The sequence below is a fragment of the Macrotis lagotis genome, chromosome 3 (genome assembly GCF_037893015.1).
Source record: "Macrotis lagotis isolate mMagLag1 chromosome 3, bilby.v1.9.chrom.fasta, whole genome shotgun sequence".
NCBI lineage: Eukaryota > Metazoa > Chordata > Mammalia > Peramelemorphia > Peramelidae > Macrotis > Macrotis lagotis.
The window spans coordinates 84212789-84240512 of NC_133660.1; the positions used below are offsets into that span (position 1 = coordinate 84212789).

Below are 27724 nucleotides of genomic sequence, written 5' to 3' on the forward strand. Positions count from 1 at the left end.
CTGTATATTAATAAATAATTCTAAAAAATGATTGAAGATGCAGCTAGGTGACAGAGTAGATAGACAAGAGGCCCTGGAGTCAGGAGAACCTGAGTTCAAATATGACCTCAGATACTTAGTAACTATGTGACCCTGGGTAAGTCACTTAACCCCTATTACAAGAAAAAAAACTGAATGAAAGTCTGATTTGGAATCTATTTGTGTTTATTTCCCCTTTTGTGTCTCATGTGAATATCTTTGGGGGAGAGGGTACATGTGTAAAACTGTGTGTTTAAACCCTTTCCACTAATAACAGCAAATCTCTACTAGATTTTCCAATTGGATTAAAAATACTGTGACTTCTACTCAGATCAAATCCTTGGATAAGATTAGTCCAAGTCTATTTGTGAAATATATTACATTACATAAAATCATTATCATACAGATAGTAGTCTAAGTCTACAAAAGGCCAAGACAATCAGTTAAAATATGACAAAGTCAAAGAATTGGATAACTATAGGACCAATTTCACTGAATCTAAGAGATTGATAGGACTTCAGAAACTATCTGAAGCAAGCGTGGAGACAAGAAAATCTGAGTTCAAATCAAGCCTCAGACACTTACTCATGTGACCCTGACAAGTCACTTGATCTCTCCTTACTTTCTCCATCTTTACAATGGGGATAATAATAATATGCTCCCACATCCCAGGTTGTTGTGAGGATCAAATGGTATAATAATTGTAGTGCCTAGCACACTGTTAAGTGATATATAGGTAGACAGATAGATAGAGATATATAAATATATATATATATATAATTACAGTTATTAGTCTCATGCCTTAACAAGAATCTATTTTTTAAAATCCTCAAGTTGTCACCTGCTACAATGTGAAAGCTTCTTCAGTTAGGTTTAAAATGCCTATACTTAAAACAGACTACATTTAAAATAGAGAATTAAAAATTAAAACAAATTTTAAAGGAAATAGACATCTTCACCATATCCTCATGTGACTTGTCGATACAATATAGAACTAAACTTGGAGTTAGGAAGACTCAAAGGATTTGATTTGAACTTAATTTTCTCAGTGACTTACTAGTTGTGTAATTCTGGACAAGTCATCGGAACACTCTCAGTCTCCTCACTGAGTTGGTGTGTCAAATCTGGTAAGACATGGAAAGCCCTTTGCAAATCTTAAAGTGCTATATGGTTGCTAGCTATTATTAACACCAAATTAAATTTGGTTCATCTATTTATTTTAAGAAGCCTACTCCAAAGAGATTTTATTATTGAATGTACAAGAGAAACATTCATTGGGGGGGAGGGAGAGACAAGATAGGATGTAATATTCTTGGTTCCAAAGGGCAAAACTGGGATCAATGAGTAAAACATGAAATGTGAGAGGTTTTTCTGGCAAATGGTGTACTGGTTGCATTGAAATGAGACAACTTAAGTTGCTAAAGATCTGGGAATCACCAAAGAGAGGAAATTAAAAGGAAATGAGGACTCCAGGTCAGGGAATCCTCTCCCCATTCTCCCCCAGTAAGACTTGGTTTAAGGTTCTCTAAAGGAAAAGTAGAGAGGATACATGGAAAGGATCAAAAATGGCAGAACTCTTCTCTAACAATGGAGTTTCAGTCAGTGACATTTTTAGTCCTCTATCTTAAATTTATCTTTTTCTTAAGAAAGATTTTATTTATTTGGGGTTTTACAATTTTTCCCCTAATCTTGCTTCCCTCCCCCCACCCCCACACTCCATAGAAGGCAGTCTATTAGTCTTTACCTTGTTTCCATGGTATATACATTGATCTAAGTTGAATGTGATGAGAAAGAAATCATATCCTTAAGGAAAATTAAATTTATCTCTTAAGGAGATTCCAAAGAAGTGAAAAACTAAAGGGATAAAATGTAGACATATAAGATTAAGTTGTTGGTAGTGTTGATGATGATGATGATGATGATTTTAAGTCATGAATACTAGGTGGCTGGAGAGCTAAAGGGGAACAGATACAGGAAAGAATTGAATTTCTACCTCTCTCTTTTCTCCTACCCTTCCCTCTCCCATTTGTCTTCCTCTTTCTTCACGTGGGTGTGAGTGACTCCACCCAACCTAATCTTATTTGTCACAAATCCCTGTGGTTGACCTTGCTCCCTCAATATTTTTGTGACCTACAGTTAGTAGTTTGAGGTCAGAACCACATATGAAAGAATAATCCTAAATCCCCATCTTATAGTGAGAGAGTTGGGTTTTTTTCCCCTCTAACTAGAAGCCTGATGAGGAACCATTTACGTTTCATAACTATACTTCCAAGGGCCTTGGAACTTGAGGTCTTTTAAATTAGCCTCATCAAACCTAAAGTAGCAATATTCAGGGTTAGAAAAGGAAAGGTAGTCTTAGCTCAATTTAAAACAAACAAAATAAAACCTTCTTAGCAATTAGAGGCATAAAAAAAATGGAAGGAAAATTCATACAGTGAATTCCTTGGTGTTGGAAACTTCATTTTGAATCTAGATTCCTATCAGTAATTTTGTGCTTAAGATTCTTGGGGGAAGGGAAGGAAGTTGGACTAAATGACTTCTGAAGTCATTGTTCTTGTGAAATGTTTAAATGGATTCTGTGGTTCTTTCTAAAATGAGAATAATCACTTGTTAATTTCTCCTTCAATATTCCTTCATTTTAACTTTAATATGTGTTCAAGTGAATTCATTATCTCCCCAAACCTGGTTTCCCTTCACAACTTCTCTGTTGATGGTTGTAACATTCTAAAATTTGAGACAGTCAGACTGTTCAGTGGATAAAGTCAGTAGTCCTTAATGACCACTTTATCAGTAAAGTGAGATTTTTTCATGCCTTTTGTATTCTTGTCTTATTTATATATCTCATAACTTGATTCCTTAATTTCCCATTTTATCTCCTCTAACACAGATATTCTCTACATAGACTTAATTTATTCCATATCCTTTTCTCAACTTTGTTCTCTTTAGTGCTATTTTTGCTCCCTCAGAAACTGTTATGTTCCAAGTGTCATAGTGCCACTGTCCTTGATGAGAGAAAAGTTTGTTGCAGTAGTTTTTGCTAATCTATTTTTTAGATTGTTTTTAATATTATTTTATTTTCGATTCCAAATTCTTTCTCTTTCTCTATTCTCCACCTATTGAGAAAGCAGGAAATACAAAACTCATTGTTTGTATAAAGTCATGCAAAACATATTTCTACAATTTGATAATAGTTTCCATTTTTTTGTTTGTAGTTCTCTTTTCATTACATTCTTGAATGCCAATAGAATGACTTTGCCCGGTAAAAAAAAAAATTGCCAAAGTTCTCTTAGACTGGTTTTATTCTCCACTGCTTTTCTGTGCTTCATGAAATGATACAGCTTATAGTCATTCATTAAAAAAATCAATCATCTTTCTTTCTAAGACTTTATAGTGAGTACTTAATCTAATCCAGTATTAATTTTGACAACCTTCTTTCTTGAAAGGCTTCAAGTTTTCAATGAAATTATTACATTTGGTGTTAATATCATTTTAGTTGTCCATTTACCCCCCCATCCTTTTTAAAAATTTTGAATAACTTGCTTAACTAATTCAGGGGTAAACATTAATCTTTTTCTCTTACTTTTTTCTTCCTTCATTTGCTATTCTGATCTTACTTCTTTCTGACAAGTTGATAGTCTTACAATTACATCCTTGGTTGACCCAGGAATAATATATATTTCCATAAAACTATTTTCCTGCCTGTTTTATCTGGTATTTATCATATCTAATACTTGCTAATACTTTAAAGAAAGTATTCAATATATAAAAGTGTGAGGTTTCTGTGTAATATATCTTTAACATCTTTCATTTATTTTTCCTGAAATAGACTTTCTCATTTCTTCCTATCCTCATCTTTGCCTTCCTTTCCACTGAAATAGACATATATTAGAGTGTATGCTAAAGTGAAAATTTTCAAAAGGTCTTCGAATTTGGTGCAAGCACCTACAGGTCCTCTGGATTATGAAGGCTTAACTGGGCCCATAGCCCTGGTATTCTCTTACAACAATCTACCAACCAGTCTATCAACAAGAATTTATTATGTACTACTACATACCAGGCAATGTGCCTTAGTAATGTGCCTTGAATAGATAAAGAAAAAAAAAAAGTAAAAACAACTCCAGTTTTTGAGGACCCTGTATTCTAATAGAAAGAAGGAAAGTGTCTAAAACATGTATATAGAAAAATAACAGCATAATGTATTCCAAAGAAAGAACAGAAGTCTTTCATTTTCACTTGCATTTTAGGAGATCTGTATCATATTTATAGCTTTTCTGGTGACTTAACTTAGCAATCAGGTTTTTTTAGTGGGATAGGATCACTATTATTTCCTTATTGATCTTTCTCCTTCTAAGTATTTTTCTTTATTGTTGTGGAAAGGAGAGGAGAGGAGAAAAGGAGAGAAAGGAGTAGAAAGTAGTTATAAAACCCACTATTTGACTTGTTCAAATTAAAATAAAATTAATTTTTAAAAAAGAAATCTGTCCTATTTAATATTCTCTCAGAGAAACAGGTAGAAAGTATCTCAAATAAAAGCTCTGTGTTCTGATCCTAAACTAGAATTTTCCATTCCATTCTTTCATTTGAGGAGAGAAGAAAATATTAATTTTTAATAATAAAGTAAAATGTATATTAAATAATATATTAATATACTAAAATATCAATTGTTAATGAAATATTTACCAATTTGCAACAAATTATGCCTGGAGGTAGGAAATGTTCTTGTTATACTCAAATAATTGAATGACAATATATATATTAATAGAGAAATTTTGCCTTTTTTAAGAAAGAGAAAAAGTAAGACATTGAAAACAAAAGTCAAATGTGAGATAAGGAAGAGCAAATAATAATATGCTATGATCTGCTGACTCACTATTGGCTTATGCACATCATTTTTTTCAAGGGGGGAAAATGGGTATAGACTGAGTCTAATCCATTTCAATCAGTACTATGAATCTACTGGCTGAGACCAGAGTTGCAGTTTAAAGTTACCAAGCAGAATTGAAGCTAATTGGGTCATATGAGGATTCAATCTGCTGAGCAAACAGTGTGTTCAAATGAGCTGAACTAATTGGCCAACATTCCATGGTACTGAAGTCCACCCACAGGTAGAGGTCCACCCTCTTGGGAAAGGAGAAGAAAGCCAGTGACCCATTCCTCCCTACTATTCCTGCCCCTAGATAGAGCGCTGATTGTGTTAAAATAACTCTCTACTGGCTTGTTTTCCTGCACTTTATTAATGATCCTATGTCATGCTCTCCTTTCAACCATGAACAATTATTATCACCTTTCTGGCATATACCTGTCTCATATTTTCTTCTTGAGACCCCTCAATCTCTCTGCCCTATTTCACACAGAAGGAGGCTACCTTTAAATAGGTAATGCCACCATTTCAGAACTGCATTTCAAAATTCTCTCTTTGGTCCTGCAATAATTGTCCACTGCAGAAATTGACCACTGTAGAATCATCTGATTCCATTATTTTGATCTTTGTGACAAGTAACCATTCTAACCTTTTACTGAGAGGGTGGAGTATTTATTTTACCACTTTACCTCTCAGGAAGGGAGGTATGTATCTTCATCAGAATAGATTTTAAATCATTTCCCCAATTATGTAAAATGACCCTGAGTTCATCACTAAACTACACTTCCCCCAACATCTAGAATAATAAATATCTTTGAGGCAGTCACTTATAGGAAGAGGAAAAATTGAGACTGAATCATGAGAAGGTGTAACTTAGTTGTTATACTAACCTTTCTGGTTCCTAAGTCATTTATTAATAAGCTTATTAATTTGGAGTCTTAATTGATGGTAATATAGTAAATACCATTTAAACTACGTCTTTCTTACCTGATGAAACTCTTATTTCTGGATTGTTATGCTGGCAGACAGGAGACAAACATTTATGAGACATATGCTTGTTGAGATTGGTCTTGTTCAAAATTGTATTAGGCTATATGTCCTATTTAAAGACAATATTTTCATGCTACACTGTCTGTGGAAAACAGCACATTAATGCACTATCACTGGAACTGTGAATTGGTCCAAACAATCTGGAATGCAACTTGGAACTATGCCTCAAAAACTATGCATACCATTTAACCTAGTAATAGAGCTACTGGGTTTATGCTCCAAAGAGATCAAAGAAAGCAGAAAAAGGTCCATATATACAATAATATTTATAGCAGTTCTTTATGTAGTGACAAAGAATTGGAAATTGGAGGGATTCCCATGAATTCAGGAAGGAATGGCTGAACAAGTTATAGCATATGAATGTAAATAAATACTATTATCCTGAAAGAATTAAGGAAGGGAATGGTTTCAGAAAAAATAAAACTGTGATGATGTGTAGGAAATGATACAAAGTCAAGTGAATAGAACTAGAAGGATGATTTATATAACAAGAAAGAGCATTGTGAAGGCAGCCAACTTTGAAAGACATAGCAACTTTAATCAAAACAATGACCAACCAAAATTCCATGAATGATTACTTTATGACAGAGATGTGATAGAGTCAAAAAGAGGGCAGACAGAGACATTTTGATTTTCTTTTTTTTTCTGACTTCAACTTTTTTGTCATTTCTTCTGATTATTTTTTCTCCTCTCTACTTGTGCTTTTGTGGACAAAAAATGAAATTCTTTGCCCTGGGAATTCTTTCTATAAGACAATGGAGTCATCTAGGGAAAATGAAAATAAAGGACTTCTCAAGTGATTAGAGCAAGGGATAGTCAATATGTTTCATTGCTATCTGCAGTTGCAAGTCCTTCATAATGAAGGACCCCAGCACACTCATAGAATCCCTTGTAGAGAATGTATGGGAGAATGTTGACAAGTCCATTTTTATTTTCTCTATATTTATAAATGCATTCTCTCCCACTCTTATGAAATGTAAATCCCTACAAAGTGAAGACTGTGTAATTCTTTGTATTTGTATGCCAAGAACCTAGCACAGAGTCTGATACATAGTTTATTTAATATATGCACATTAATTCATAGATTGGTTAAAGAATCAGTAAGAGAGGCAGGCATGGCTAGACAGCAGTCTGAGTCAAACATCCATCTTGATATGATCACAGATCTATTGGAGTCAACTTGCATGCTGCTGAACTTCATAGGATCAAAAATTTAGAACTGAAGGGATATTTAGAGCTGTTAGAAGCCATAAGTTCATCCATATCATTTGATAGAGGCAGGTGAGGAAACTGAGGCCTAGAGGACATTATATGATCTCCCCACACAGCCTGACCTCAAACTCAGAATTCTATCCATTGTACTAGATGGCTTCCTCCCATTCCTACAACTTCAAACTTTTAAATATCCCTCTCGTACAACTAATATACAAGGTGCCTGTTCACAGAAGTATTATCTTCTTTTAAGATGATCTACTGCAAATTTAAACCTTAACTCTGTTTGTCCTTTGCCAAATAACATACTTTTTAGCAGCTCCCACCCATCTGTTGTTGTGTGCTCAGGGATGACAAATTATTTTCAATTTTATCCTAAGCAAAATATAATTATGCAAGTTAACAAACAATATCAGGTGATACATTACAAAACCAAGATGACCTGTGGTCATCTGCCACCTCAGGTTACTACATCACCTGTAGATAATTTTGATTTTACTGCATTAGCAAAAAAGGAACATAGGATTTATATTTATATTTAAAACTGGAAAGGACATCAAATGTCTTCTATTCCAAATTTCTCATTTTTAAAGATCTAGGGAAGGTCCCTTGACCAAGGTCCCACAGGAAATATCAAAAGCAGCTAGAATCCAGTTCAGTTCATCAGGAAAAATTTTCTAGATTTAGTATGGGCCAGGCTCTGTAATAAACATTAAAAATGGAAAGAAAAGCAAAAATATGATTCTTACCTTCACAGAGTTCCCATTTTCTGACTGCAGAACCAATTGTACCATATACCTAACTGCCTATATAAGGGGAGAATTTAAGGTAAATTCTTAGATTACTTTTTAAAAATATTGATTTATTTTAGCATTTTTTAAACTAGTGATTTCAAATTCCCTCCCTCCCTCCAGCACCTCCTCTACACATTGAGAAGGCCAGCAATAGACACATTAAAGTTAAAAGAGGACTTGGAAAAGAAATGATCCAACCTGATCATTTTATAGATGAAGAAACCCAGGCCCAGGGAAGTGATGTGATTTACCCCAAAGTCACAGAGTCAAGATACAACATATCTAGAACCTTATTTCAAGACTTTTAATTCTATGACCTATTCCACTTCCACTCCTAACACACATACCAAACTATGCCTCTTATGCTATGCTGGCCTCATGATACGTGCATTTCAAGTAAAAACTAATTAATTTGGATCCTGCATTTGGCGATTTGAAGAAAGCAAAACTTTCTTTTGATTTAAAATATGACATATTTTATTATTACATTTTTTCACCCATCCAGGATTCTACTTTGATCTGTGGAGGGAATCCTCCAAGTGGAAGCTTTTTCCACTAATGGCAGTACACTGCTCATCTGTAACTTGTAGTCATCACAAGATGACTAAGATCCCTAAGATATTAATCCCCAAAGTTGCCCTACAGTATGAATCAGAGTCAGGATTTGAACCTGGGTCTTCCTGAATCCCAAATGGTACTCCACACTGCCTTACATTGTTAAAACTTTGATGATGATGATGATGATGATGATTAACTATTATGGTGGATGATAATAGATTAAGTAACTTTCCTATAATAATGTTTATTATGAAATTCTGGTTTTATGTTACAAACATGAATGAGTTAGATATAACGTGATTAGATATAATGTGATTAAATAATTTATGATTTTGCCTGCCAGAATTAGAGCATATTCATTTGAATCTGTCTTTCACTGTATATTTGTCATTCAAATGACATTTTTAATGACAGTACAGTACCTGAACTTGACTTTGTAATGGTTAGCTATTTTTGAAGTTCAGGCAAAGAAGATTTGATAGCAATCCTAAATTTAAAATGTATAGAGGAAGAAAGAAAATCTGGAACTGTCACCACTTTACTTTGCTGTTGTTAGAAGTTTTTTATTCCTTCTTTTGGTTTTCTCAAATTACAAATAATTCAAAGGACCATGGAAAGGCATACAGTAGGAACAAAAAGGCTCTACCAAGTCATCAATAATAGTTTGCATTCACAAAATTATATAAATGACATAACTGAAGGACCTTTTTGATCAAATAAAGCATTGTTTTAAATTTTTTCACTGAGTGTTGCAAATTACTTTTAACTGTGGTCTTCAATTAAGAATATGCATGTAAAAAGAAGTCCTACAGGAGATAATGAGGGAAACCATTGTTTTAGAATTTTTATACAACTCCAGACAGTGGAACTCACTTCATTTTCAAAACATAAACAAGCTACATGGCAAAAGTCCATGGCTTAAATTCACAAGCGTGGAACCTTCTTCCTATCCTGCTATAGAACTAAGTGGGATAAGTGGGGAGTATGACCAGGAAATGATAAGAAGTGGTAAGAAATGTTAACTTAGGAGGAAAAAATAAATATCCTGGTTCAAAATTGCATCAAAAGTGAGATTAGTAGGATGATTGCCCTCCCCACCAGGAAATCATCATGTGGGAGAACATTAAGGTCTAGGAATTTGTTGAACAAGGAAGGCTATTCGGCATATATTTTTCTCCAGACATAATTCACCTTACACATATACACATGCAGAAACACACACAGAGACATACACACACTCCTACATATACTTGAACACAATTTGTTTATAAAAAGTCATATGTAAATGGAATCTTTGTAAATTGATTCTTATTACAATGTGCCAAGAGAATTTACTATTTAAATTCCTTATATTCAAAAATCACCTAATTAATCTAAAACATAAATTTAATTATTTTTCCATTAGGTTCCTCACCATGTCTATTTGTCATTCAAGGATTTCCTATTGCCTCCAGACATAAATTAACTTTGATATAGTATTTCCATTGCTCCTGTATGCACATGTTGCATCCTTAATGGGGGCTCTATCAGTTTTAAAGTAGAAGCCTTATTATTATCTATTTGTATTATTTCACATTTATAATACCATCATGAGTGTAAATGATGCATTTAATGGACAGAGAGCTGTTCTTTTGAGTCAGAAGGACCTTAGTTCAAATCTTATCTCTGAAATAAGCAAGCTGAGTAATTCTGGGCAAGTTCCTTAACCTCTGAGGATAAGGTCCCTAGATGAGTTAAGACTATACAATACAGAATTAGAGTCTATTTGCATAGGGAGAGTGCATTTCCTATATTGGAGTTTCCAGTATCACTGAAATCATAAGTCTTCAAAAATGATATATGGCACAAGGATCAATTTAAATTGGAAAGAAACTTTAGAAATAATTTGGAGGTTATAAGCTTTATTTTTTCAAATACTGCCTGATATAGCCAACAATTTTCCACCACCTATTTCTCTTTCTATCCCTTTATTAATCAACCACTGGCCCCAATGGAGTAAACTATCTTCATCCTCACCTCCTAACTCTTTTCTTCTCAACCTTACCCTACCCATATACCATTCCAACACTGCTCACCCTTTCTGCTGCATTCTGGAACTCCTGATCCATGTTTTCCTTCATTCTAGATCTATGACACTCTTTTCCATTTATTAACCGACACCTAGTGATAATCCATTCCCCCATCCTTCTTTAACTGTTGGCTTTGGGGATTTTTGCTTCTGAAGGTAGAGTTAGAATACTTCTTGCTCCCCAATGCCACTTCCTAATTCTCCCTTTGTGTCCAGAAAAGAGTACTTTCTCCTTTAAAATTCAAAGTGTCATGAATTTTCCACCCAATGATAATTATGCTGACTGTTGTATATTAACCCCAAGGTCATACTCCCCACTTATCCCAGAAGTTCAAAACCTCGTTAATCATCTTCCTCTCCATCTCAAATCTTGCCATTATACTAAAAGATTTCAAAATCCACATTGATGTTTCCTCAATAAGCACTCATATCCACGACAAAACTCATTATCTTTCCCTGAAAATCCACCTCTCTTCTTTTTCTATCAAAGGCATCAGCACCAATCTCCCAGGTTTGTGATTTCAATGTTGCCCTTGTCTGACTCCTTACTGTTCCTTTAATTGGCTACAAAGCCAATTAAAATCCCAAATCTTATTGCTCCTCACTTCACAATGGCTCTCATTTCTCTTCCATTCAGTCTCTCCCAGTTACTGCCTTAGTTCATGCCATCAACACTTTTTTTAGATTTTGCTATGGTCTTCCCACTGGTTTCCATGTCAAATCTCTCCTGGACTTCAGTCTATATCCCCATTGCTGCCAAAGTGTTCTTCCTTAGACTTAAACATGCCATTCATGTACTCAATAAATTCTAGTGGTTTGCTGTTGTTTTATGGGAAAATGACTGTATTTATCTCATTTCTTACTCATCTCACAATGTAGGTATTATTGTTATTACTCTTATAATATTATCCATATTATACCTATGTTTAGCTTGTAAGCCCTTCACAACTTATTTTTTTCCAACATCATTGGAACCTCCTCTTCTGCAAACTTTTATCCAGATAAACTGACCTTCCTTTAGTCCTTACACACAATGCTCCAGCTCCTTTTTTTTTTTTGCACTTGTTATCTCTCACACCTGAATTAGACTCCTTGCTCATATTGACCTCAAAGAATCTTTCCGGTCCTTCAAAATGTAGCTCAACACACCTTTTTATATATAAAACCTTTCTAGAAGCAGCAAGATGTCAGGAAGACCCAAATTCAAATGGGTATTTACTGTGTGTTCCTGAGTATGTCACTTTAGCCCCTCATTACTTCAGTTTCTCTAGCTGTTAAAGTGGGGTAACATTAACACCTCTACTGTGAGATGAGGAAGAAATGAGATTATAACTATAAGATGCTTGGCATTGTGTCTGTCACACTGTAGCAGCTACATAAATACTTACTCTCTTCCCTTACTCCTCATCCTTGCAATTGCGAGCAACATCTTCTCAAACTATCTTGTATTTAGCTACTTCTTATTCTTTTCATTTATATTTATTCTGTATACATTATGCAGGCTGTCCCAAAAGTAATTGCTTAAAACTGCACCAAGATTTTTCAGATGTGATATATACATATATATATATATATATATATATATATATATATATATATTGTATAGATATAGATATATAGATATAGATATATACATGTATTGATTTCCTCAGTAGTAACTTTTTTCATTCCTTACATTCTTATGTCCAGTGTTGAGCACTCTTCTAGGCCTAGTACTAAGCATTACTTTTATCTGTATTTGTATTCTATCTCATTAGACTCAGTTTCATGTGGATAGGGAAATGGCACTTTGTCATCCCTAAAAAACAATATGTAACAACAGCCTATGACCCTACCCATCCAACCACCTCTCCCCTGGATCTGTTATATTTTGGATTAAAATGTAAGCTCTTTAAAAGAGGGACAATTCAGCTTTTGGAGTTATTCATTGAATCCTCAGAGCTTAGTATTATCAATGCTTGTAACAGAATAAGTATAAAATTAAATGTTCTTTTAATTCATTCATCTATTATCTAACTTTTGCATTTTACCACCACTGTGTTCCTTACATGTTATTGTTCAAAAATGTCTGACTCTTTGTGACTTCAGGGAACATTCTATCGATGGAATTTTCTTGGCAAAGGTTTGCCATTTCCTTCTCTAGTGAATTGAGACAAGCAGAGGTTAAATGTCTTGCTGATGATTAAACAGCTAGTAAGTTTTGAGGTTGGATTTGAACTCCCAATGCCTTCTAGAGAGGCACTCTATCTACTAAACTACTTCGCTGACTCTTTCTTCACATGGTAACTGATTAATAAATATTTGTTTAATGGACAAATAAATCTGATCATTTTATTATGACAAACAGGATCAGAAAGATTAAGTGGTGTACTGCCCAAGCATGAAGAGCGAGTAAATAACAGATCCAGGTACCATGACTTAGTTTATTGACTGTTATAGCAGGAATGGAATAGTAGTAGATAGTAGAAATAGACAGTAGAAATGGAATCAGGTACCCATGTTCAAATCCTGGTTCATATTTTCTACCTATGTGATGAAGATAAGGTGGAAAAAGTAAGGAGCTTGGAGTTACTAGATTAGAATTTGAATCTTTGCTATGCTGCTCACTCTCTCTGTGCTACCTTGCACGAGTCACTGAACCTTTCCAGGGCTCAAAATCTGTGCTCCCTAGTCAAAACCATTCTAAACCTCAGATTGTTCATCAGAACAATGGGGGATGTTAATTCTTGTAGTATTAGGACAAATACACTTATTTCACATGGGAGGGGATGCCAGAGGTAGAGAAATATTTTCCTGAATAGATCTTTATAGTTAGTTTATATGTTCATAGAGAGTAGAGTCCACATCTGTATAAGCTCCCACAGATGGAACCTATCAGCAGTTTAAGATAAAGGAAAATGGAGATACAACTTACAGAATTCCTTTATGGCTGGCCATCATATATAGTTTTGGAATATGCCAAACCTAATTACCAGTGCCAAATTGTTTCAGAAACTGCAAGCGTAAAGCTACAACTTGCCTTTCTCCCAGATTATAGATGACTGGTTATGTCTTAACATGGTAGACCAGTCAGCTTTCTTCTTTATGGAGAAAGGAGAATATTATCAAGTCTGTCTCAATCCTTATTTTGATGCAAAGAACAACTGTGATAAGATATCCTCCTGGTCATTTTTTTTTTTTGTAGAAGTCCTATAGTTCTTTTTTAGTAATAAACACAGCAGCTCCTCAAGAGGCATAGTTTCATGGGCGTAGCTACAGGCCAAACAGGAATCTGAAGGACAGACCCAGCAGGCCTTGCTGGTTTCTCAGAAGCTGCCAATTTAATTTCAGGAGCTGGCTGCATTCAGAGATGGTTGCCCCAGGGCAATCAACTAATCCCAATGTCAAAGGAGCTTTAGGCTCCTTCAGTTACATTTCCATTTTGCATTTGATTAATTTTAATTTGGCAAATATTTCTGAAACACTCACTTTGGAAAGGTACTCAGCTAAGTATTGAGTTTATATGGATAAACTAAGCCACATTTGTTGTCCTCAAAGAACATATAGTTCATGAGGGTAGGGGAGACATGTATGTAGTAAACAGCTATAAAACAAAATATTCTTAAATGCAGAGACAGAATCAAACAGAACAGTTAGAGAGAGTCTAGGATAGAGGTAGTATTCCCAGATGAGGAGAAAGGGGAAGCCTTTATGGAGGGGGTACCACCTGAGCTCTCACCATCCAAAAAAAAATTAAATTGGAGGGCATTTGACAGTTGTCTATTCCTGGAGGGAAAGAGAGTGTGTGCAAATTAACTGAGTTGAGAAAGGGAAGATCAAGATCAGGGAATAGTAAATAGTTCACTTAGAAGAAATATAGAGCTCTCAAAGGAGAGTAATATGAAATAAGATAGAGCTATAAGGGGCCTTAGAGAACATCATTGTCATTATCATCATCATCCTAAATATTTATATCACACACACACACACATACACACACACATATGTATTTATGCTAGGTACCGTGCTAAGTACTTCACAATCATTCTCTCATTTGATTCTCAAAGCAACCCTGGAGGTTGGGGGAATGATACTATTATCTCTATTGTACAGAGGAGGAAACTGAGGTAGTTTCCTAAGGAAACCTGCCCACTGGTACCAACCTGCTGTTTCCCAAATGAAGTAACTTGCCCAGGTTCACACAAGAGTAAGTCTCAGGTCAAATTTGAAATCATGTCTTCCTAACTACAGACCTGGATCCATCCACCGTGCCATCTAGGTCCTCTATTCCAATACCTTCTGCTTAGATGATATAGAAACCGAGGACTAGAAGGATAAATTCATTTGCTCCATGTCACAAAAGGTGTAACAGAAATCGAATTTGAATCTAGTTCTGGCTTTCTAACCATTGAACCATGCTTTTCCATTGAACCATGGAAGCAGATTCCAGGCAAAGGAGTTTGACCTTATTGTGGTATAGGTTGTGAGATGTGGGTCTATGCCTAGTTTTTGCCATACTATTTCCCAACAATTTTTGTTTTGTGGGGTTTTTTTTTGGTTTTCCCAATAATTTTTATCAAATAGAGAATTCTTATCCCAGGAGCTAATGTCTTTGAATTTGAAAAACAGTAGATTACTGTAGTCATTTATTTTACTACCATTTATTTTGAACCTATCCTAATTCACTGATCCATTGTTCTATTTCTTAAACAGTATCAGGCAGTTTTGCCACTTTATACTATAATTTTAGATTTGGTCAATCTAGGTTGCCTCCCTTTACATTTCTTTTTCATCATTTCCCTTGCTATTCTTGATCTTTTGTTGCTCCAGATGAATTTTCTTACCACTTTTCATAGCTTGATAAAATAATTATTTGGTAGTTTGATTGGTATGGCACTGAATAATTAATTTAATTTGGTAGAAATGTCATTTTTATTATAATAGCTCAATCTAATCTTGAGCAATTGATAATTTTCCAATTATTTAAATCTGATTTTATTTAGGTAAGAAGTGCTTTATAATTGTGATCATAAAGTTTCTGTGTTTGTCTAAAGAGGTAGATTCCCAAGTATTTAATGCTGTCTACAGTTACTCTAAAAGGAATTTTTCTTTCTATCTCTTGCTCTTGGGCTTTGTTCTATATGTATATGTATATATATATATGTATATATATATATATATGTGCTGATTTGGGTTTATTTTACATCCTGTTACTTTGTTGAATTTGTTAATTGTTTCAAGTAATTTTTTAAGATGATTTAGATTCTCTAAACTATCATATCTGCAAAGAGTGAAAGTTTTGCTTCTTCATTGCCAATTCTGATTCCTTCAATTTCTCTTTCTTCTCTTATTGATACAGATAGGATTTCTATTACTATATTGAATATTAATATTGATAATGAACACCCTTGTTTCACCCTTCATCTTATTGGAAATGCTGAGTTTATCCCCATTACATATAATATTTGTTGACAGCTTTAGACAGATAGTACTTATTATTTTAAGGAAAACTTAATTTATTCCTGAAATTTTTTGTTTTTTTTAATAGGAATGGATATTTTTTTTTATCAAACACCTTTTCAGCATCTATTGAGATAATCATGTGATTTCTGCAGGTTTTTGCTATTGATATGTTTAATTATGTTGAGTGTTTTCCTAATACTGAATAACCCCTGCCTACCTAATATAAATCCTACCTGTTCATGGTGTATTATCCTAGTAATAACTTGCTGAAATTTCATTGCTAAAATTTTATTTAAGATTTTTGCATAAATGTTCATTGGTCTATAATTTTCTTTGTCTGTTTTAGTTCTTCTTGTGACACCATGTTGGTGTCATAAAAGGAATTTGGCAGAATTCATTCTTCTATTTGTTTTAAATAGTTTATGTAGAATAGGAATTACTTGTTCCTTCAAAGTTTGGTAGAATTCACTTGTACAAATGATCTGGACCTGAAGACTTTTTCTTAGAGAGTTCATGGATGGGTTCTTCAGTTTCTTTTTCTGAAATGGGGTTATTTAAGTTTGTAATTTCCTCTTCTCTTAATCTGGGCAGTTTGTATTTTTGTAAATATCCATCCATTTTATTCAGGTTATCAAATTTGTTGGCATATAGTTTGACAAAGTATCTCAGAAATATCTCTTTAATTTCCTCTTCATTGGTGGTTAGTTCACCTTTTTCATTTTTTTGATATTGGTAATTTGCTTTATCTTCTTTTTTTTAATCAGGTTAATCAAAGGTTCATCTATTTCATTGGCTTTTTCATAAAACTAACTCTTAGTTTTATTTATTAGATCAATGGCTTTCTTGTTTTCAATTTCATTAACCTCTCCCTTGATTCACAATTTCTAATTTGGTATTTAACTGGGGATCTTTAATTTGTTCTTTTTTAAAGCTTTTTTTAGTAGCATATCTAATTCATTGATAACCTCTTTCTGTATTTTATTCATATAGAAATTTAAAGATATAAAGTTTCCCCTCAAAACTGCCTTGGCTGCATCCCATAAATTGGATATATCTCCTTATTATCATTTTCTTGAATGCAATTATTGATTATTTCTATGATTTATTGTTTGATCCTCTCATTATTTAAAAGTTAAATTACTTAATTTGGTTTTGGTTTCGTTTTCTGTGACCCTTTATTACATGCAATTTTTATTGCATCGGTCTGAGAAGCTTGCATTTATTATTTCTGCCTTTCTTCATTTGATTATAAGATATTTATGCCCTAGTACATAATCAGTTTTGGTATAGATGCTATATACTGCCAAGAAAAAGGTATATTCTCTTATTCGTTTCTATCCCTATTGTTTTCTCAGAGTTCTATCATATCTACATTTTCTAAGATTTCATTTACCTACTTAATTTTCTTCTTGTTTATTTTGTGGTTAGAGTTATCTAATTCTGAGAGAGGGAAGTTGAGGTACTCCCATTACTAAATGTCTCCTTGTATGTCTCATCATTCATCCAGCTCTTTTTGCAGATGAGGAAACTGAGACAAACAGGGTCAAGTAACTTCCCAAGTTCAAACAGTTACTAAGTATTTGAGAGTGGAGTGGAACTCAGATCTTTCTGGCTCCAGGTCCAGAAACCACCTAGTCACCTTAGGAAGTTTTTGGGGGGGGGTTGGGGGGGGTTCGGTGGTTAATTTTTTTCTGCATCAAATCCAATTCTGTTTCTCTTCAATTTAAATCCCCAAACACTTCATTCTGCTTTCTACAGCTAAGCAAAACATGTTTAATTATTCTTTGATATGATCACTCTTCAAATATTAAAAGAGAATTATCATGTCTTCCCTATGTCTTCTTTTCTCCGGTATGAATATTTCCAATTAATTCCTTCAGCCTTTTTTTTTGACATGATTACAAGACTTTTCACCCTCCTTTTCTCCTTTTTAAATTTAGTCTCTCTCTGGACCTCAATGTGCTGAGTTATATAACATGAAGCTTTGATGAAATGATTTCTAAGAGGATTTCTGGCTCTAAATTCTCCCCTCACCTTAGAATTCCTTCTGGTATCCTCTCTGAGCCAATCAAAATCTGTGAACACTATGGCATTATGGATTTGGAGACAAAGATTGTCCTAAGTTCAAATTCACTTTCTTAAACTTACTATCTTTGTAGGTTTAGCAAGTAGTTTAATCTCCTTGAACTTTGACTTTCTTTTATGTGCTTGAAATGAAAAGGTTAAATTAGAAGACCTCTAAAGGTGCCTTCTAGCTCTCCATCTCTGATCCTATGACCACCACTTTAAGACATTCTGTTGACAAGCCTATCTGGAACAACATAACATAGTAGCTAGAACCTACAGCAAAGTCATATTCAATTGCAAGGTATTTAACATCCAGAAAGTGAGACTGATGACTTTGCACAGTTCCCCCTTTGCCCCCAACTTAAAACCCTGTCTCTTGTATGTGATAGCATCATCTCCCTTATTTCATGGTGGTCTTTAAAATCAAAATATATGGGATCTTCTTGGATAGATGATGGCCTCTTCCATCCTAAACCCTAGGGAATAAAACTGTAAATCTAAGCTAAGGGGAGAAAAACAAAGGACAAACTATAGCAATCACTGAGAAACCCTGAGGGTCTTGCCCTCCTAGATTAATTTTTTGTTGCTAAATTAAATAAAAGTTGTCATTCTTGGCCTCTTTGCCTCATATCTCTATTACCTAACTTTAGTTACTGAATGGGCATTGCCTTGGTCAAACTGTGACTAGGAAAGACCTTAGCTTTAAAAGACCAAAGTCTCCCACTGAATCCAAAGTCATCTCCAATCATCCTGATTCATATCTGGTCACTAGATTCAGATGGTTCTGTTGGAGAAAGTCATGCTGATGATTTTTCACAGCCCCCTCACTTATATCCAATTCATTTGGATGTCATGGCATTCCTTCCTGATGGCATGGTCCTCTGCCAGAATCAAGGACAATAACATTCTAACTTTCAGGAAGCCAAGATTCACTACTGAATAGTACTTAGAACTCATATGTACTTAACTGGTCCATACATCTAGGAAGTGTCAATTGGCTGAAGTCAGATTTGAACTCAGGTCCTTCTGATTCCAGGTCTGGCGTTCTATCCACTTCACCACTTAGCTGATTATGGAATTTAGTTGGTTCTTAATAGTGGCAACTGATAGGGTAAAAGGCAAGAAAAGTAAAATTTAAAATTCAGTGAATTAATTTAAAATGACTGACATGGAACAGCTAGCATGATAAAAAGGACACTGGGCAGATACACACTTATCTGTGACTGTGTTCCATCAATAAAAATGCAATTCACTGCCAGAAAATGTACTTGCCAGAAAAATCTTTATACAGTATGAATCTTAAATCTTTCCTCAGTTATTTTCCAAAACAAATGGGTTGAGATGAGAAGATTAATCTCACATCATGTATAACCTTAGCTCTAGATCAATGACTCATAATTGAGGATAATCATAGAATCCTCAGCTCATCAGGATGTCATCATATACTTCATTTTAAAATCATTTTAAAACTATAGAAAGGAATAGGAACTAGGTCTATTATGGAGAAATGCCTGATGAGGAAAATCCTTGTACCTTTTATGAAATTTCAGTTATTAGTTGCCTAAAGCACTGAAGGGGAAAGAGACTCACCCAAGGTCACACAGTTGTTGCGTGTGTCAGAGTTTGGTTTTAAATCCCATTCTTCCTCATTCTGAGATTATACTCAATTTACATGGTGATGGAAAATTAATAAAACCTGATATAGTATATTATAGTGAAAAGCACATTGGCTTAGGAATCAAAGAGTCTAAGTTCAAATCCTTCCTCTGATATTTTCTGCTCATGTGATGAGTCAATCTTTAAACCTCACTGGACCTCAGACTCCTCATCTATTAAATTGGGGGGGGGGTTGGACTGGGAAGTCTCTGTGGTCCCTGGCAGTTCCAGACCCATGATCCAATGGTACTTTACAAGCAGTAGTTCCTTTGAGGCTCATGGCAATCTGTGAGCCAGGCATTACCAGCACCCCTATTTTAACATTTGAAAAGACTGAGGCTCAGCAAGGTTAAGTGACTTGCTAAGTCATCCTTGCTTCACCAGCCTTCTCTCTACTGTTCTACCATTCTCCAATCTCCTTCCTGCTCTTCTGAAGATTGTTGTACCAGTTTTGAAAACCCCAAACCTAGTCATTTATCAGAAACAGGGAAGTCTTTCCAAGGCACAGTCAGATCAGTTTTGTTCATTTGCTTCCACTAACAGGATGCTTCCATGATGTCACAGGGAGTTGTCACATCAGTGGACCCTGTACCAGATTCTGTTTCTATATAATAGGGGTGAACTGTTCTTACTGCCTTTTCTACATCTATTTCAAATGAGTTGTATAAATAAAACAGAATTGTATGTGCCAAATGTAAGTTACAACAGGTCACTAAGGATCATCAATTTAAAGCCAAAAGGATCTTGGAAATCTAATTTTATTGATAAGAAAAATAGTTTTAGTGACTTGCCCAGGGTCATATGGGTAGTTATCAGCAGGAGACTTTTACAACAGTTATGCCTCACGGAAGTGTGATTGAACAATTCCCTGATTGCTTCTATAGCTTCCTAGGTCAGGGATACTTAACCTTTCATGGATCCCTTAGGTAGTCTTGTATAACCTGTGGAATGTTTCCTATAATAATGTTTTAAATACATATAATTACCATGAAAAACAAATATAATGAAATAAAAATGCTTTTCCCCCCTATCTAAGGTCATAGATTCCCTGAAATCTATCCATTGGCTCTAGAGGTTCTTCTCCTTCCCCACCCTGTGAAGGACTTTAGGGTCTATAGATCTTTTAGCACCCAAAGCCAGAGGTCCTGGCCATAGCTGCGGTAATTAAGGAGACAAACTATGGCCAAAAACCTTTCTCTTAGGAGTGGGAGCTTTCCTTATGCCAGGAATCTGTAAAGTGAAAAATTTTGACAATACGTCTTCCGACATCACCTCCAGATCTAGTTCTATAATCCTATGAATTTAATATTGCAGGAAGCACTTCTCCACCCTTTGTACTGATAAAACATCTGCTGTGTTGCTGCCTGGAAAGAGAAGATGTTGCCCAAAGTTGAAACACCAGATTGTCACCTTGTATGTATGATTTTCTTTTAGATTTCTATGCCCTTTAGATATGCTGGTGATAAAACACATTTCTTTTTTGATCTGTAGATATTATTTATAGAAGAGGACTCTTGCCACTATGACCTGCTAAAGAACCATGAACATCTAAGATCTTATTTCTAATTTCTTCATCTTTGGTAAAAATAAAATGAGTTTCTGGAAACCTAGAAGTTCCCTTTGATAGCTCAGACCTTTTCATCTAAGCATTTACTGTTTATTAGACCTCTGTGACATCAACTCCCTGATACAAGAACAGCTATTAATTCTGTAATCAAAAAAGTCAATGGAGAAGAATCACAGACTTAAATTGAGCCAATCTCAATTGTGAGAGAAAATAAAAGGAAAACACAAAGTATAGTCTTCTTTCAAAGTAATCTTCCTTAGCTAAGGCAGTCTCTAGAAAGAAATTAATCAGCAGCTACTATTATTATAAAAATTATTTCTTATTCTGAACTTGATGGCCACCAAATAAAAGTGATGTTTCCATATAAAGTCAAACAAAGAGATTGTATGAGAAACTTCATTACAGATTTATTTTCTTTTTGAATATATAATAAATACAATATATATAATTTCCCTTTTGTTAGAAACCATTACTGTAATTGTCTTCATCTTATCTTCTATGTACCTTTTTTGCATCTCCTAGCTTTCCTTAAGGCTTAACTCCAGGTCTCCTCTTCTACTGATTTGTGCTTTTTCTGTATTTAAAAGGAAACTAAAGACACATATATCAATATATATAATGTGCCAAGTTGACCTGCTTATCTCTGATTTTTTTCTATGGATTTTTAAATTTAAATTTTATTTTTAGTTTCACATTTTCTCTCTCTTCCACCAAGATGTAATTTTTTGTCCTTTATTTTTAAGAAGGATCAGTGTTAAAGAGTGATGTTTTGACTTGTGTGCAAATTGGATTTAAGTGAGACATAATTGTACATAGTTGCCAACTTCACTCTTTCTTCCATAATCATTGAAGTCCAATAGCAAGATAAAAATCTGGTGATGACCCAAGATGCAATGGATGACCTTGGTTTATATGATGGATGATCAAACTCTAAGTGTTCTGCAGCACTTGCTTTAGTTCCCTTCATGGCCATTGGAGCAAATTGTTCTCATCTGTCCATTCTACTGGAGAAAGTCTTTGCATGCTTGGCAATGGACACCCCCTAACTCACCAACAAGATTGCAGCATATTGGTTATCCTATCTGATTTAAACCATCTGCCAAGACAGTATACACCAGGATGTGACCAATGCATACGTGCTTTTTGGAGCCACCAGTGAAATTTGAGTTCCAGATAAACACTAGAGGAAGACAAGCAGCCCTGAAAAGGGCTCAGCAAGCCTTCACATCAGGGATGCTAGTCTTCCATTGTAAATAAATAGTCACATAAAACATTACTTCTGCTTCAACCATGTTCTGGGTTGGGGGAGAATCAAGACAAATTAGGGGAAAATATATTTCAGATTTTCTCTGAGTGTATCAGTTCTTTATCTAGATGAATGTTGTTTTAGTTGTTGTTATTTATTGTTTCATTTGTGACTTTGTGACCCACATTTAGGGACTTTGTGGCAAAGATATCAGAGGGATATTTTTGTAATAGTTTGTCATTTCCTTCTCTAATTCATTTTTGCACATGAAGAAACTGAGGCAAACAAGGTTAAGTGACTTGCCCAGGGTAACACAGCTAGCAAGTATCTGAAGCTGAATTTTAATTTAGGAAGATGAGTCCTTCTGACTCCAAATCCAGTGCTCTATCCACTGTACCACCTCACTGTCCCTGATGATGCTAGAGTACCACAAAAATGTTGCTATGTCTGTTCCATTACATGTTTATTGTATATGCTTCCACAATTTCATCTTGTGATGATTTGAATCAGTTTAATCAACTACAAGCTCTCTGTAAGATCATTTTCTTTTTTTCCCAATTCTGTGAGGTAACACTGTTCATACATAATCTTCATGCCCCACCTCCATGCTGTTTTGCAAATAAGCTTTTACAGTAAAACCAGTGTTGCCTCAGGCTGTTTCTCTCTAGTTGGCAAGATCAGTGTTGGCTGCTTTCCTGGCTCTTTTGTTATCCTTACTGTGGTGATTTTTTTTTATATCAGTTAAATTTCTCTAGGAAATGGTGATGGCTCAAATTATCTAAGTAAATAACCAAAAGAGAGGAAATTTAATATTGTCTAGTCCACAAAAGACGAAGTCAAATATAGTCTGACAGTACCATTCCACGTGCACGCGCGCACACACACACACACACACACACACACACACACACACACACACACACAGAAACACACACACATTTGATTATGTATGAAATTAAGTCTGGTTGTCAAATAATAATAATTTTTCTCTGGCACCAATATTTACATTGTATATAGTAACAACTAATCTCTGTATCTTATGATAAGTTTCCTATACAAATTTCGACAATTCTGGAAATCCTTTCTTAGCAAATATTTTAAATATAAAAAAATCTTAGAGTGAATCCCAGAGACATTCTGCCAATTAAAATTAACATGCTGTCAATGAAAACCATGCTTTCTTTCTGAAAATAATAACTAGCATTTATATAAAGCTTTAAGGTTAGAAAGCTATTTTACATATAATATCTCATTTTATTTAAAAAAAAACTCTGGAAGGTTGACACTATTATTATCTCCATTTTACAAATGAAGAAATTAAGGCAGATAAAATTTAAGTGATTTGCCTAAGGTCAAACAGCCAGTAAGTATCTGATACTGAATTGGTACTCAAATCTTCTTAACTCCATATAATATTCCTTACAAGCAGCAATCTAACTATGCAAATATTATTATTTCAATTATAAAAAATAATCTACATAAGACATAACTTTCCCATACTCTTATGAAAATTCTTTCTTATTAAGTATCAATAATAGTTATTTTAAGTTCCATCAACATATTTATTACTCTGGGAGTCAATAATTTTACCCTGAAAAGTTTTTATTTTCTTTTTAAATAGCCAGTGGAAAGAAATACTATAATTTCATCAATTTCAAATGTTGCGATGCATTTAAAAAAAACAGAGAATTTCTGAAAATGAAATTATAACATGTATGAACAAAATGAATTGGAGGGGAAAGAATTAAATACAAGAATGAGATAAAATTAAATAAAAATGTATTTGCTCATAAAAATATTTTTGCTGATACTTATTATAGTTATTTCTGACTCCATAATTTTCTTTCAGCTAGCAGTGGTTAGAGTATAATGCTAATGAGGTCAAGGTCTTGGTATTAATCTCTCAGGCTTTGTTTTATAGCCACAGACTAATCCCAACCATCCATCACACATATTCATGCAATTGGTCACAAACCCATCACCACCACTAAAAAAAACAATTCAAAACACATGGCCTACTGCTGTGTCTAAAGTCTCATCTTTGAATATAAAATGTTTTTGAAATATTTATGAATATATATATATATATATATATATATATATATATATTGCAGGTGCTAACTTTCCAGTATTCTTTTCATATATCTGTTTATGTTTGGGGAGAGATGGGTATATTGGGTGTGACTTCTGACTCAAAAGGAGTAGCTTATAAGTAATAATTAAGGAAAAAAAGAGGTGTAATTTCTAAATCCTGGGTTGATTTTGAATTATTAAAGCTGATCTCAAAAGGTTTACTAGACTCCACAATTTAATAGTGTTAAAAAATTTCTGCATGTCCACATGTTCAAGTTAAATTGGCCAACTAAGAGTTTGAATTTCATAAGTTCTTTAAATTGCTGACATGATGCCAGGATTCATTACCTTGAAGGGTAAACATCTCCTAAGAAAGTCTTTCCATTATTCCAAAACCCTGTCTGCTAAGTATTTGCAGCCATGTTCAGTCTTTTCATTAATGATTAAATATGTGTTTGTTAACCACCGAATTCCACAGGTTTATTTTGTTTTGTATTTGAAATTGCTCTGAGCATTGTGTAGGGTTTAGATATTTTTAATTTAATTTTGCCTAATATAAAAATATTTAAACTGACTCGTATTTGCAATCTCAATACCATTCCCTTTAAACATATATAACATAATTTTTTCCCCATATATTTATCTTACTTTAGATCCCATTCTGCCAAGCTTAGAGTAAAACATTTGGAAAAAATTAATTCAAAATGAAGAAAATTAATTCTTTTTATATTGACATTTCTGAGGGCTTTTTTTACAGATACTTTGGGAGTATAGTTATAGGCTTGAGGTTTTTTGTAAAATAAATAAACTGTTTTATTAATTTGTCACATAGAATCACAACACTATTTCTTTATATCTGAATATTAACTTCATTTTATAAAGTTATACAGGTATTTGGTACATTAAACTTGGATTTTATCTTTCTTCTCTCAGTTATTCTTCCAGTGATTCTGTTCTTATTAGGAAGTGGATGATTTAGGGGAATGAGATTTGGAGAGTGAACAAAAAGCACTGGGAGAAATATGATTAGACAGTAGTTTCTCTGAAAAAAAAACACATTTGGAGATAAGAAAGAATTGCCAATTCAATTTGAATCATCAGTCTTTTATGACAGATGAAGAAGCTTCCAAGAACTCAGGCTGCCAAAGAGAGGCAAAACTTTCAGGAATGGGGAGGTGACCACCACCCTGAACTCTGCCCTGGTCAGATTGCCTCTAACAGTATTGTGTTCAATACCAGGAGTCACATTAGGAAAGACATTAATAAGTTAGAGAATTTTGAAAGGAGATCAACCAGGATGCTGAAAGATCTTGATTTCCTTTAAGGATTTTTAAACTTGGAAAAGAGAATTTGAGGGTGAGAGGAAGAGGAAAAAAGATAGCTATCTTCAAGCTCTTAAGGGTTGTCATTTGGAAGAGGGATTAGCTTTGTTCAGTTTTGTCCTGGAGGGCAGAAATAGGAACAAAGGGTGAAAACTTCAAAGGAGTAAATTTAGGCTTGAAGTCAAGAAAAAACTTCCTAAGAAACAACTCACTCAAGTGGAACCAAGCGCCTCAGGAGGTGGTAGATGCCCCCTCTACATTTGTCATCTTTAAGCAAAGACTGAACCATCAGGTGGTCAGGTATCACTGAAGTTAGAAGTTAGAAAAGAATTCCTTTTCAAGTCTAGGTTTAACTTGATGGAAGAACTTTTCAGTTCTAAAACTCCATAGCTCTCTGATTCTGTGAAAATTATGTGTTACAGTGTGAAGTACCTGTGTATATATGTTTGTGTGTGTGTGTGTGTGTGTGTGTGTGTGTGTGTGTGTGTGTATACACATTATGATCTGTGTGATTTAAGTAAGGCAAGTCACAACTTTGGTCTTGGTTTCCTTATTCAAAACAATGAGGGGTGTTAGACTAGATATCTCTGAGGTCCTTTCCAGTTTTAGATCAATGATTATAGATTTTTAATCTACAATTTGAAGTGGAGGAGAGGGATATCGAAGAAAAGAAATTTACATGATAATTTTTGTATACTTGGAAGGAATATCAAGCTGTGCATAGAAGATTAACAGTTTCATGTACAATCATCTTTTTTATTGTACTATGTAATGGAAATGTTAGTTTTATTACAAAAATTAAAATTTTAAAAAATTAAATAAAGACTCTTAGACAAGGATGGAGTAATGTAGAGTTGAAAAAATATCTATGTTCTAAGTGGAACAGTGGGTTCAAATCCAGTCTCACACATTTACTAACTATGTGATCCAGGGCAAGTCAATTAGCCTCTCTTTGTCTCAGTTTCTTCAGTTGTAAAATGAGAACAATACAAGCACCTTCCTCTCAGGCTTGTTGTGATGATAAAAGGAGATAAATTTTAAAGAACTTTGAAAACTTTAAAGAATTCTTTAAATCCTGGCTATCTTTAGAGGCAGCTAAGTGCTGCATGGGTTAGGGCACCTGTCCTGGAGGAAGGAAAATTTGAGTTCAATCTGATTCAAACACTTACTTGAAATATGACCCTAGGCAAGTCATAACTTCTGCCTGCCTCAGTTTCCTCAAATGTAAAGTAATATCTATCTTCCAGCATAAATGGAGGATCGATCAGATAATATTGTTAGAGCAGTTAGCACATAGAGGGTACTTAATTAAAGCTTATTCCCTTTCCTGTCTTGATATCATTTCATGTGGAAAATGAAGAAAAGGGAAGAAAATGCTCCCATAAATGCACAAAGCCTTATACCACAGAGAGTACCAAATATATAGGACTAGCAGAAAACACATAATTTACCTGATCTCATACACTTTTACCTTCAAAGGTACAAAATATGGATAGTAAATAGATTCAACAAGAAAATCTAATTTTATATTTCAAATTTGATGGAGGAATTATGGCTAGACAAAAGTCTTCTGAAAAGGATCTGAAGAATTTTAGTGGATGGTAAACTCAACCCTGTGCTATGTCAACCAAGAAAGCTAATGAAGTCTTGGGCTGTATTAAGAGAAAAATCTTATCCCGGACTAGGAAAGTGGTATTGTCATTGTACTGTATCCTCAATCAAGTTGCATCTGAAATATTGCAATGAATTTTGGATTTTAGGAAGGATATTAATAATATATTAGGAATGAT

General features: G+C 34.3%; 1 long non-coding RNA gene across 2 annotated transcripts in view; it reads left to right on the top strand.

Moving 5' to 3' along the window:
* The window catches only part of LOC141517677 (uncharacterized), a 64250-nt gene that overhangs the window by 32782 nt on the left and 3744 nt on the right, over nt 1-27724 (top strand). Inside the window, exons 2-3 of one of the 2 annotated variants that reach the window (XR_012476942.1) lie at nt 21041-21139; nt 21218-21628. This is a non-coding gene — a long non-coding RNA (uncharacterized LOC141517677). Of the gene's footprint in view, nt 1-21040; nt 21140-21217; nt 21629-27724 lie in introns of those variants that run through there. The other variant, XR_012476941.1, reaches the window with a different exon arrangement.